Genomic DNA, 11605 nt, shown 5'->3' on the forward strand with positions numbered 1-11605 from the left:
AGAGCTCTATAAACTGATGTGACGTGATCTCTGGGAGATATTGTTAAATTAAATGAAAAAGGCAAATTATGAAAGAGCTTACATGCTACCTTGTATAAAAGAAAGAAGAAGAGATAAGAGAACACATGTACATCTATTTATCTTTTAAAAAAAAAAAACCAGGAAGAGTAAGTTACAAAAATAATGTTGGTTACTACACGGGGATAGGTAGAAGGGATATAGGAGGAAGTAACACTTTTCTGAGTAAACCTTTTTGCACAGTTTGATTTTTTAGAAGTAGCTTTACGTTCTACATGTTGCAATATTAAATTGACAAGAATGGGAAGGAGGAAAACCTGTAAGAGCAAGCTGAAAACAAATGAACCCAACTGTATTTGAAGTAAGTAATATAATCATGCTAAAGGGGAAAGGGAGAAAGCACTAATCTAATTAATTGATGAACAAGAGTATTTGATCACATACTCTTAATCTTGCATGGGATTTCATGTGCATGTGGAACATTTCACCAAAAATAGACCATATGCTGACCATAATGCAAGTCTCAACAAATTGCAAAGGATTTAAATCATAGAGAAGATGCTCTCAGATCATAAGTATAAACTAGAAATAAATAACAGGAAGATAACGAGAAAAGATATCCCCGAATCTGCAAACTAAGCAATAAGCTACTAAATAACCCATGGGCCAGGAAGAGACCACATTGGATGTTTAGAAGGTATTTTGAACTGAATGATAAGGACTTCAGCACATCAAAATTTGTGGGATACAACTAAAGCCACGATTAGAGGCCCTAAGTGCACACACTAGAAAAAAGAAATGCTAAAAATCCATTATCCAGGCAGCTTTCTCAAGGGAATAAGAAAATAGGAGACGAAACCCAAAGATCGTAAGTTGAAAAACATTAACAAAATTTTAAAACGTGTACAGTAGATTAAAGTCCAAAAAGTGGCACTTGGAAAAAACTAACAAAACTTATATCCCTGGAAATGCTAATCATGAGGAAAAAAAACCCAATAACATAAAGACTCTAAAAACCACTTGTTACGGAAATGACAGGCCAGCAAGAAACAAGCACCACTCAGAGGGTTGGAGTACTCAGATTTATTATGCCAGCGGGCTCAGAGGGGCTTCTGCTCCAAAGCTCTGAGCACCTCCAAGACATGTGCATGGGGTTTTATAGGGTTAATTACAAGCTTGGGGCTATCAGCCAATAAGGCTTGAACAGCAAAACCAAGGAATCAGTACACTGGAACTTAACTATTAGGAACAGATCACGTTACTGACACTTGTTGAGCTTGGATTTACGAGTTAGCTTGTTAGCCCAGTAAACTGACACTAAACTTCAGATTTACGAGGTGGCCCAGCAGAACTTAGATCAGTAAACTGTCACTTATTACACTTAGATTTATGAGTTATCTTGTTAGCCCAGCCTGGCTTTTCCTTCACACAATAACAACAACAACAAAAAGAATTAAAGAAATATCATTAAAGATTTAACTGGCAAAAATATCTGTGGAAGATATTATGAGCAACTTTATATCAATAAAATTAAACACTTAGATGATAACAGACACATTCTTATAAAAATAAACCTGTTACTTGCATATGAAATCTGAATAGCCATATGTCCATCAAAACAATTGAACTCATCATTTAAAACATTCCCACAAAAAAATTCAGGGACCATGTGGCTTCCCTGGTGATTTTTTTTTCTAAAATGCAAGGAATAAATAATACTGATTTCATAAAAACCGCTCCAAAATATAGAAAAATAGGAAACACTTCCCAATTTATTTTATGAGCTTGGCAGAGCCTTGATACCAGAACCAGATGAACACTTTACATAAAGTGAAGGAAATATACAAAATATTATGGGAGTTCTGGTCCAAGAGGGCAACATGAGAGTCTCCTGAACTCATGTCCTTCCCTGAACACACCACATCTACAGGTTTCCGATGGAGCAATTCCCTTTGAAAGAAATCCAGACGCTAGCTGAAGGACTCCTATAAACACAGGAGGAAATACCCATCTGACTCGCATCAAAATGGGTAGGAAAGGCTGAGACACATTTTCCCCATAAACTTGACCCTGGACACAGTACTACACAATTGGGAAAGAACTTCCGACTCCCAGCTTCTTCCCAAGGAGTGAAGGGTTTGGACCCCACATCGAGTGCCCCAACTTTTACAATTCCCCCTAGAAGGAGAGGGCCCAAAATACCTAGCTCTGAAAGCCAATGGGGAGGGGGCTTGCTCTCACAATAACCATAAGACTATAGCAAACAAAGACACAGCTCCTAAGGGGCTGGTGGCGAGCCCCCAGGACTCAACAGAGTGAGCTGGCAAAAAACTCCCATCTTCCATGGAATTTTTTCCTGAAAGGGGCCTATTTGCATACTTTAAAGTTGTTGCCTGAGGCTCAGGTTTCTAATTTAACACCCATCTAGGGGCTGACAGACTAACATCTTTCCTCCCTGGACCAGAGAAGCCAGCAAACACCGCCTTCAGCTTCTCACTTGAGTCCAGCACAAACTGCCAGTATCTCCCTGGCAGCTTGTACACACATCTGCTGCTCCTGGGGCTGTGGCTGTGGCCCAAGGGACAGACCCCTAGGACGGCCTGGCTCTGACAGCCATCGGGGCTTGTATGTAAAGAGTCCAAGGGGACAGCAGCAAACAAAGCAACAAGAGTTACCTGGCTCTGCCTCCAGGGCTCAGCCTGGAGGGAGTCAACAGGAACATCCATTTCAGTCTTTCCTGAAAGAGTACTATTTGCACACTTTAAAAGCTGCCGCCTGAGGGCACTTAGCGCACCTCTAGGATCTAACTGTGGCCCACTGGGGACAACAGGAGAGCCTGCGGACACCTCTGCTGGCCTTTTAGCCTGCTCCACGTTGCCAGTATCTTCCTGGAGGTACCCCAGCTTTCATGGTGCCACCCAAGAGATGGGCCCTGGACCACGTGGCTCTGATAGCCAAAGGTGCTTGCATTCAGAAATCCCACAGGACTGCAGCAAACACAGCAGCAGTCATTAACAGGCTCAGGAGTCAGCTGCACATTTATGCACCCAGACGCAGCACACACGAACACAAATCAGGCCCCAAAGACCAGCTCCCCCGTTTCCCCCCAGCAGGGCCCTGGCTACGTACTCTCCCAGCTGCTGCCTGGGGATCTGGCTCCCATCAGCCTGCATCTCACTGTCGCCTGTTGTGGACAAAGAATGTCACCTACCGCCTCAGTAAATGACAAATGTTGCCTGATATCAAGCCATCAGCCACTGCAGCTGCCCCTCAGTGGTGCATGCTGAGGGGAATTCAGGATGGCGAAAAACAGGATAGTTAAGATGAGTATCAAAGGAACAATTTAAATGAGCTCAGGTTCTTCCATCTTCCCATTCACAGAAAAGCACTAAAAGCATTAACGTGAGATGTCAGATTTTTGTGATTAGCAGTAACCTATTCATGTTTGACTGCACTTTTTTTTTTTTTTAAGTAAAAATGCCTATATATGCTGGTTCCTCCCTTACCTCTTTGGAACAGTTCCTCAGAGCTACCTAAGAGGCTGTCTTCTGGGCTACAGTGCTCAGTTACCTCCAATAAAACAAAATTCTCAACTTTTACATTGTGGGTTTTTTTTTTTTTTTTTTTTAATTTTTTTTAAGTTGATGGTTTTGGCGACCAACGAAGGGTCCCAGAGCACACTTCCCTCTTAGGTCCTTACTCTAAGAGGAAGCAGAGCTTTGGTAAAAGCAGAACCCTCCTTGTTCCCATTTGCCTTCTCAGAGAGTCCAGACAAATTTGGGTGAGTGTTTCCTGGGTCTGAGAACTCCTGTTATTAGCGGATAATCTTAAATATTATTTGGTGCGGTTAAACTTCATGCCCTGAGGGGAACTCAGAATGGTTAAAAACAGGATACTGGCCCTAGATTTTTAAGATGGATATCTAAGGAAAAATTTCAAATGACCCCAGATTTTTGCATCTCCCCATAAACAGAAGAGCACTAAAAGAATTAACTTGAGATGTCTGTTCTTTGTGATTAGCAATAGCCTTTCTATGACTGACTACATGTTTACCCAGGAAAAAGGTCATATATATTCCGACTCCTTCTTTACCTCTTCAGCGCAGTTTCTCAGAGCTCTCTGAGAGCACTAAATTCTTTAACCTGAGATGCCTGGTTTTCTTTAGTTAACAAGTAATCTTTTAATGTTCCAACTACCTGGTTTTTGTTGTAAAACTTCTATATATCTTGGCTCCTCCCCTACTGCTTCGGAGCAGTCCCTCAGAGCGATCTGAGAGGCTGTCATTCTGGGCTCGAAGGGGTTCGAGTCCTCAGAAATGTCCGCCAAATAAAACGTAAGTCTCAACTTTTAGCCTGTGCATTTATTTCAGTTGACACAGCCAAAAGCTTGGGCTGGGCTGACTGACAGTTTATCTCCTAAATGAGTCCACTCCATCCAGACGAGGAGAGGTGGCTATTTTATCTAATGTACAGAAACCAACAGAGTCAAGGAAAATGAAGAAATAGAGAAATATGTTGAAAAAAAAAAAAAAGATAAAACTCCAGAAACAGATCTTAATCAAATGGAGATAAGTGATTTACATGATAAAGAGTTTGAAATAACAGTCCTAAAGATGCTCACTGAGGTCAAGAGACAATGCCTGAACAACATGGGAATATCAACAAAGAGATACATCAACACAGAGAAACAGGACTGTGGCTACATTTGTGAAGAGGGAGAGGGCTATGAATGGGAAGGGGCACATCAGGGCCTCAGGAAAGCTCCTAAAAACTATTTCTTGACCTAGTGGTGGCTTCTTGATCAAGTGACCACATGGAGGGTGTACTTTGTTATCATTCATGAAGCTGTAGACACAGATGAGTACAATGTGTATGTTTATGTATAAAATACACATGAATAAAAAGGTTTTTATTTTTTTAAACATAGAAAACCCATTCTAAACAACAAAATGTAAGAAATTACCCCTTATGGGTGAAGTCCTTTCTCATATCCAAGCCAAATTTAGTACTTCTTCCTTTTTTATTTCCTTTTAAAACTTTATCTACAATTCTATAATTACACGCTTATCTGTGGCACACTTGGCTAGACTGTGCACCCCTGGAGGACAGGGGCCACGTCTCATTTCTAATTCCCTAGTGCTTCACACGTGACAACACGAAAGGTGATTAATTACTGTGAAATAAAGAACAATTATTTAAAATAAATGTACTAACAGATTCTGGTCCTTTTCTCTACCTGCTTTCTTTTCTCTATTTTATCTCAATGCCTTGAGGGATCCTGTTTGATTCACACATCTGTGGCTTTCCTTTTTAAAATTCCCTATTTTTTTTTTATGATACTCATTTGTCATCTCCAACGAATTTATTTTTAAAGGTAAGGGAAACAAACACAATTCTCTTTAAGAATTTATTTATATATATTATAGAGTTCTAATTCTTCTCAAAGTACAGACCATGAGCCAGTGCAAGTCCAAGAACTGTTTATCACTGGTTTACAGGAAGTATCAAAATTGAGAATATGTGTCTAGGAAAGGATACATCAATTTAACCCTACTAAGATACTTGAACGTGTGATTAGTAAACTTGCCTTATGTATGAACGAACTATGTGCTAGACATTCATAGTATTAATAGTTATTGGTTGAAGATGGATTGGACAAAAAGATGGTCTTTTTCCACAAACAGCTTTTAAAGCTCTGCCTTTTGACTACTGGAGCTGGAAAAGACCAACTCCATTATTTTACAAATGTGGAAACTGAGACCAAGAGTTTACCAGTTCCTTATTGCCAAGCTGTGCATGTGTATGTGTATGTATGTATGTGTGTGTGTGTGTGTGTGTGTGTGTGTGTGTGTATGTGTGTGTGTATATACATATATAAAATGCCACCCACATTCCTTATGTTAACAAGATTCAAAGATAAAAATCAGTATTATTATTGCTATTATTATTGGCAGTAGCAACTGTAGCTACTGTTAAATCCATATTCAAGGCTTATGAAGTGGAATCACACAAATTACTATTTACATAGGTAAAAACGGCCCAGTGTCTGTAATTGCACATGACTCATCTCTTAAGAAATGCTGAGAACAATATCAAGAGTTTTCATGCCTTAAAAGAGGAGGCATCTGGAGCCAGACTGCATAATGTTTGGCAAGTTAGTTAAATTCTCTCTGGGGTCTGTTCGTACCTCCCTAACCTGCAGCTAATAATTGTACCCACTTCAGATATTCATCCAGGCTTAAACAATCCTAGCCCTTGGAAAAGCACCTGGATGGAAGGAAGTGCTTAGTGAATATTGGCTATTCTGATTATTTCCATCATTTTCTTGATTAATTTTCAGAACAATCTTGTGAAGTAGGAACATTTTATCCTCAGTTTATAGATGAGGAGACCAGAGCTTTAAGAGAAGACAGGAACTTGAACCTTTGTTTGAGTTCAAGCACATGCCCTGTGTCTTAGTAATATTATTACATGGCAATTTTACATAGTAAAATTACATAGTAATTTTCAATTAAGTGACGGCTGAATCAAGTTGAATAGCCTCACCAGAGTGTTTCATTAGAATTACCAATATCTGAGCATGAGCAGATCAAGCTTCTGGGACTTTTTAATAGTTACCTGGAAGGCAGTGCAAGCTATTTCATACTCTGATTAAAAGAAATTAATTTCACAATTTTTTTTTTTGATTTTTGGTCTCCTGATTGACAAGAAAGCTATAAGCAATAAACAAGCTAATGGTGACCACCTCTGTGCAATCCTGTAGTAACCCCTTGGTATTTCTTTCACCCGCCCAAAGGGTCCCCAAATCCTAGCAGCTCCATCCCGTGGATGCTGAGAAGTCAGAACTCCACACGTGGAACCTGCTGACTGGTACCTGAACTGTTAAACTTGGTCAGCATTTTGCACAAGCCCAAAGAAACCCTGTTGGCTCTTTTTCCTCTTCAATAGAATAAATAGTCAAGAAATTCCCTTGAGAAGCAACAAGATCTGATTGAATTTTTCGGGATTTTCTATTATTCTATCAAGTTCACCTGACAGCAAAGGACAAGCTGCCTTTCAAATGCTATAAGCGAACATATCAGCAATTCAGAAGGAAAAATGCGGGTTATTAAGCAGGAACAAGTCTCTCTGAATATATTTACACCAACTCATGGAAACCCCTGTCCTCAGGAACCTCCGTGACAATCTATTTTCTAGCCTCAGTATTGCTTTACCTTTGACAGTTGATAGTAAGATACAACAAAATTACCTCCGAGCTCTGAAATGTACATCAGTGTGCACGTTCTTCATGACTTGATTCCCCCCCCCCCCCGCAACATGGCTCATCCACTTTAAATATTATTTCCAAGCACTCAAGGTTTATGGCTGGGAAATACAGCTGCTTATGTCTACACCATGCCTATATAAAGGAAAGGAATCCAGCATTTATCATATATGTATACACATATATACAAAGTTCATGTACATACTTATTAGCTAAGAGCTGGAAGGGGCCTTTGAGATCAAATCTCATTTTGTTGGCTTCTAAATGAGGACACTGAAACCTAGAAAAAATTATCTTCTGAAGGCCACACAGCAAACTGGCTTCTAAAAAAAGCTTGAGGGAATAAGTATGAAATAAGCAGGTACCATCTTCTGAGGATTGCAGCACACACTTTTTGTATGTAGATTCTCATACTGTTTCTATGATGTCAGTGTCATTCTCATTAGATGAAAAAACTGAGACCAAGAAAGTAGTATAGCTAATAATTGCCACAAATGGAATTAAAGTGTGGGTGTAACTGGGTTCCTTCTGGTATATCAGTGTTTCTCTGAATGCGCTCACCCCCCACATCCCATTTCTTTGCTATCTCCACATACCAACTGTATTATTGTTTTCTTCACCTTTTCTTTAAATTGACAAAAGATTTATAAAGGAAACTCTTTATCACCACTTAAATGTAAAACAAATTTAACGTGCCCTAAGTAGAAGGTCAAACAAACCAAAAATACCACTAAATTTTAGACACTGCTGCTCCCTACACCAGGTTTGCATCCTACTCTCTGTTGAAAAAGGAGATTAGCAGTGGTTAGAGATGAATATCAAACTGAGATCTAAGGGTCAAGACAGTAAACTTTCACTATGTGATCCAGTGGTATGATGCCACATCAGGGTGTCACCTAAAGTCATCATTATCGTACCTGAGATCATTGTAAGTGTCGTCCCGGTCCCTACTCCTCATTTTGAGAAATACTGGTGGACCTAAATCACCTGGCAGCTTCTCCAGGTCCTGGTTCTCTAACTCCAGTCGGCACTGGATTTACCTGGAGGCTTGTGAGAAACACGTATCTGAGTCTTCCCAAGTGTCTGACTCAGCATGTCTGGAGTGGAGCCTGCAAATTTGCACTTCCAACAAATTCCTGAGTAATGCTGAACTATCTGGCCAGGAACAACATTTTGAGAATCACTGCTCTGGGTTGTACTTGGGGAGGAGGAGGTAGAGAATAGATGGTGGCGTGTGTGTGAAAATTTCACCATCAAGTTTGATAGTGGTTCCCGGGATCTGGTGCACTTAACTGAAACGGGCAGATGTGGCAGAGACAATGTATTCTTGTGCTCCTATGCTGTTTCTTCAGTCTAGTGAGTTCAAATTGATACAAATACAACACCAAGTAGCCATCAGTCACTTTGGGGGATTTGAGTACTTCCTCCAGGCCCAGTAATTCAGGTTGTTTCTAGGCGGCTTACTATCTGCAAGGCTCTTTGCATTAACAGCAGCCAGTGATCATTAATACCAAAAGGAGAAAATAAGATTCTCCTTTTTTCCACACATTAAGATATTATGTAACATTAATGAATGCCATGAGTTAATATTCCCTCTCTTTGGTTCCAATTAATAGTAATGACTAACAATTATAAAATGCCTTTTGTGAGCCAGCCATTGCATTCTACACATACACACACACACACTCACAATGTGAGGATTTGAGAGACTGAATACTTGCCTAAGGTCACAGAGTAGAACAGTGATTCAATTCTAAGTTCAATTTCAATGTCTCCCCCTCCTCCACTAAGTCATTTCACTACTACTGTTACTACCTTATTTACTCAATCTCTTAATAAAACTGTATTCTGTAGAAAACTAAAAGATGAGAAGAAGGGGCTGCAGATGCTTGCAACTTTTGAAAGAAAATTTTCAAACAAAGTCACTGGAAAGGGAGAAATCAGTAATATTTAATCAGTAAGCGAGACAGAGTTCCCTAGGTTCAAACCAGGATTTTAAAAAGTCTAGCTAAGTTTTACTTTTAGGGAAGCTATTAAGTGGGTAGAGCCAGGGTCAAAATCCAACCTGTCTTCGTTTACTCAAGTCAAGAAGGAGAATTTTTTTTATCCCCTTCTGGTATGCCAAGGGCCATCTGGAGAACAAGGATGGTAGAAAAACCAAGCCTGGATCCAGAGCCACGAGTCTTGGATTCTGGCTGTTGTTTTTTCTCAGTAACTCAGACTTATTTCTCTGAGTCCCAGTCTCACCATCTGTAAACCAGGCAGCTGGCTCAAGTTCCTTTCCTAGTTCTGCCTTTGAGAATGGCAGACTCCTTCCACTGGATTTATTAGCACCATATGCCTCCAAATGATAACGCCCATCTTTCAGCATAAGGCTGAGTATGGTTTGCTTGCAAACTCAGCAGTGGGTTTCAACCTTCAGTCTTTCCAGAGCCTATTAATTCACCTATATGTGAAGTCAGCCCATTATACTCTTGGGAAAATACGTGGTAACAACTGGAGGAACCTGAACCCTCCAAGGTAGAAATACAGTTTAAATCCATATAAATAGAATTTAAGAAGTTACCTGATAAATTTTTTAAAAGCCATCGATGGCAAGGAAATGACAAATTCAGTGGGTGTTTGAGGAGTAATTATAGCAACATCTGAAAAGAAAGCACCACCTGCAATTTGCCTGATTAACGGCTCAACGTAACAGTGCATCTGCTGACGGAGCGACACTCCTAGTGCTCTAGACTGTCTGTCTGCAAGATCTGGAAACAGAGAAAGGATGGTTGGAGGAGAAGGGAGGAGGGTGCCAGAGTGGCCCTGGAGGTCAAGTTCCTCCCCTAGAATTTTGGATTCTCCTCTGGCTACCTCGACCAGAATTGAGCGGCAAATTCAGAGGACAAATGGGTTCCAGCAGGTATATGAATTCTTGCAGGCTCCACAGCTCACTGCCCAGAGCAATGAAAACAAGGTTTACTTTTCACCTTGCGCTTGGAGATGTTACCCCAGCCCTAACAGCACACCAGGGTAGGCTTTTACTAAAGGTAATCACCGTAGAAATACTTGTGTGCACGAGGCTTTTTTTTCTGGAAGTAGTTAATATTTCAGGGAACAAACATATTTTTCTTTAAGCATCGATTTTCTCCTTGGAACTCAAAGGAAAACCAACAGTTCCCACCTAGAGTTGAAAACCACTGCCACGAGCCAGCGTTGGAGTTCGTCAAGATGAAATTGGAAAGCCTTACAACGATCTCGCTCTCTTCCTTCAAGCTGTAGTCTTCCTCTGCTTTGAGAAACAAGACACTAGCTCCATCTGCCTCCTCAGGCTGCAATGGATGAAGGCAGGACAGATTATCTATCATAAAACATATTAAGGTCCATTCAAATTGCAAACTCCATTGCAGGAGGAAGCAGCAGTTGCCACAGGCTCATCCTAATGAAATCAAAGGAAAACATAACATACTGTTACAAAGAAATGTGAGTCTCACCCTCAGCAAGCCACATGAAACTTCACATGCGGTACAAAGAAAACTAGTTCTACACCGGGCCTGATTCAAAACGAAGAATCCGTGACCAAAGGAGGCAGTGATTTCCCCTAATCCATGGGAAGGGCCGAGATGCTTTTACTTACTCGCAAAGCTGACGTCTCTCCCGGCCGGGCTCCATTAGAAACTACGGAAGACAGGGCTCAAAAGAGGCACTGTCTCCCGTGCACAGCTTGGTTGAAAGCCCACTTCTCTTTCCTATGGCTTTTTTCATTTCTCTGATTCTATCTGATGGAGTCAACGCGAGGCCTTCCACTCAGTCCCCTGGGAACTCAGAGAAGAAGATGGCCAGGAAAAAAATGACCGTGACCGATGAAGGAGAAAGGACCAATAAGCTGCATCACCAGGGCCCCGCCAGAAGGGGAAGAATGGCCTGAGTGTGGGTGCGGGGCCCGGGGCAGAACAGTGCCGGCAGTGTCCTTGGCCCGGCTGTGCGTGTTCACAGCTCCATCGCTGTGTGACATGGTCCTCGCCTACATTTCTACTTTCTGGGACTCTGTGAGCCGGCAAGATCAAACTTCACAAGTGATTCTATTCTCTGTACGTGGTACAAAAAAAAAAAAAAAAGACTGTCCATTTACCTTTCGATGTGCATGTAATTAAGTGAGACAATTATAACCTTGTATCACTCCTTGGGGGCCTGGAACATAATTCAGTTGCTGGGTTTTTCAAGGGCACTTAAGAAAGCAAAGACTCTCTGCAGTGACTTTTATGGGCCTGCTGGTGATGAATTTGCCCTCAAAGCTTCAGAAGTCCCATTTTGCTGGAGTCTTGGTCCTTATCGATTACAT

General features: G+C 41.0%; 1 protein-coding gene across 7 annotated transcripts in view; it reads right to left on the reverse strand.

Annotated features, from left to right (window-relative positions):
• Nucleotides 1-11123, reverse strand: part of ATP10B (ATPase phospholipid transporting 10B (putative)) — a 236504-nt gene extending 225381 nt beyond the window's left edge. For 3 of the 7 annotated variants that reach the window (XR_004131953.2, XM_031437737.2, XM_031437738.2), the window contains exon 1: nucleotides 10448-11123. The gene's annotated coding sequence lies outside the window, so the exon portion shown is untranslated. The remainder of the gene's footprint in view (nucleotides 1-10447) is intronic. The other 4 variants (XM_031437735.2, XM_031437732.2, XM_010997348.3 and 1 more) reach the window with 4 other exon arrangements.
• Nucleotides 11124-11605: the final 482 nt, after the last annotated feature.

Source organism: Camelus dromedarius, chromosome 27 (assembly GCF_036321535.1).
Source record: "Camelus dromedarius isolate mCamDro1 chromosome 27, mCamDro1.pat, whole genome shotgun sequence".
NCBI classification, from domain to species: domain Eukaryota; kingdom Metazoa; phylum Chordata; class Mammalia; order Artiodactyla; family Camelidae; genus Camelus; species Camelus dromedarius.